Here is a 2553-nt window from a genome sequence, read left to right as displayed (position 1 = left end):
TCTTCTTGCAAAGCTCCTCTATGACATGACATGGCAAAGGGACCCTCTCACTGAGCCTTTAGATCCCAAGGCCAACATTCTCACCCCTTTAATGCTCTGAAAATTGCTCTGACCTCAGTGTCTTCTCACCCTGCTCCCCTCGCCCATTCCACTCTTCCCAAAGAACAACTTCCTTGACTGTTGACCGGGCAGGTTTACTCAACAGTCAGGCTACTATCAGAAACTGAGATCGTTATCTCTAGGAAAAATGTGGCAGTTTTAAAATCCAAGCGGCTAGAGGCCTGAGAACAGATTGCAGGGCCTGCCTCCTCCTCCTGCATTTTCTCCAGCCTCATATACCTATACATAATTTTCCAAAGTCTTTATTAACTTAAAGACTTTGGAGCATTGCTGGGTTACATGTTTTAATTCGCCTGCTCTTAGTATGTATACTTTCTTGAAAGTAAGAGAAATACTTAATGGAAGGTCTGAGGCATGGTTATGCATTTTTGAAGGACATAGAAAGAAGGTTTGAAGGCTAATTTGAAAGTGTGAAATTTATGAAGGTTGTGTATGTGATGAGAAGGAAAAGAGAAATGTTGAAAGAAAGAAAGAAATTCTAAATTAACTATTTACAAGAATTGTAAAAGGGCCATTTTATTCTGAGCAAGAAAGTGAGGTTTCAGTCTCTAAGCCTGGCAGGACAAGGTTGCTGGATACTTCTTAAGCTAAACCAGAATATTCAGAAAAACAGCAAGGATTAAGGTTCAGTAATAATAAGAAGTTAAGCCAGCACAGTGTCTTCTTATCCAACCATCCAGGTCCCCGGCTTCCACTGATCCTTTCCTTCCTATTCTCTTTTCCCTTGGATACAGCCCATTCTAACATTCCCTCCCACTTTCACTGCAATACCTACCTCTCTCAGGCTCACCGAGTGCCTCCCACCATCCCCGAAGAAGACTCAGCGACACCATCCAGGACCTGATGACCCATCATTCCTTACAGGCTCTTTCCTGGCAAGGGACCCTCCGACTTTTTACTCTGGAAGAAGCTCAGGTTTTCGAATTCCTTCTATATGTCTCGTCTACTCACCATAATCCTCCTACAGGCAGCTAGCAATGAGTGCACCAATGAAGGTTTTTGGTCTTTTCAGGTGAAACGGACTTGGGATGATGAGAGAGTCATCAATTCTACTGTCTGGGATGGGAAATCGTCTAGTGTCACTCTCTATTTCGATGCCTGTGCAGCCATGGCCCTGGGGTGGTCTAGCTGCTGTGGGTGGTATCAGGCCTATGCCACTGACCACAAATATCTATGTATGAAATACTGCCAGAAGGGGGGCTGTGACGATGTAGGGGAGTTCTACTGTCCATATTGGCAGTGTTCTCACTACCACTCTGGTGCTTTATGTAGTTCGCTAGTAAACCTCAGACCCCCCTCAGACTATGGCCCCCTTACGTGTAATCCTGTCAGCTTTACCATATCAAACCCAGCAGACCCACTCTGGAACCAGGCTCAGCCAGCAGGAATTAGACTAGATGGGGGAGTTAGGGACCCTGGGGGTATAATTGTGTTTATCAAAACCTATATTAATCCTTGACCTATCCCTCCCCACTAAAGGACATTCTCTCTCGCCCTGTGGACCCTGGACCTTTGCCCACCCTCATCAACACAACTTTTCATCTACTCTCTAACATCAATCCCTCCATCTCTACATCCTGCTGGATTTGTCTGTCACTGGCTTGAACCCTCATCATAGCCACTCCAATTTCAACCTATTGGTCCACTAACTTAACTCTTACCTATACCAGACCTCAACACACCCTATACAACATCTCTCTCTTTAGTACGGAAAACACTACCTATTTAACAAATACCTCTCAAGCCACTACCTCATCTACTCCTGCACCTTACCACTGTGCACAATTTATAAATTTACTCCCTCCCTTAGCCTGCCCTCCACCGGGTATTTTTCTCCTCTGTGGGACTACAGCCTACACCTGTGTCCCCCAGGACCTGTCACACTCGCTCTGCCTTTATGTCTTCCTAACCCCCAATCTTTCTATCAGAACAGAGGGAGAACTCGAATCCTCTCTTGGTCTTATCAGGTCTCGCCACAAAAGGGCGGCCCTTGTTCCCCTCTTAGTGCGTACGGGAGTCCTCACTGCAGTAGGGACAGGAGTAGGAGGCATTTCCTCCTCTGTTCATTTCTACTACAAATTGTCTGCTGAATTTTCAGAGGATATCTCCATCATTAGCAATTCCCTTGAATCCCTTCAAAGGCAGGCAGACTCCTTAGCAGAGGTAGCCCTACAGAACCGGTGCACTTTAGCTCTCTTGACAGCAGAAAAAGGGGGTACCTGTGTCTTTCTTGGGGAAGAATGCTGCTACTTTGTAAATGAATCAGGAATTGTTAAAGATCACATTAAATACCTCCGGGACAGGATTGGCCAAAGATGACATAACCAGTTAGAAGCGGGTTATGCCATCTTTGGCTCACTTACTCCATGGCTCCTCCCACTATTAGGCCCACTGGTATTTATTCTTTTAATTTTGCTCTTTGGCCTCTGTCTC

The sequence above is a fragment of the Myotis brandtii genome, unplaced genomic scaffold, assembly GCF_000412655.1.
Source record: "Myotis brandtii unplaced genomic scaffold, ASM41265v1 scaffold1445, whole genome shotgun sequence".
Lineage (NCBI taxonomy): Eukaryota > Metazoa > Chordata > Mammalia > Chiroptera > Vespertilionidae > Myotis > Myotis brandtii.
Note: the sequence above shows the minus strand (reverse complement) of the source record.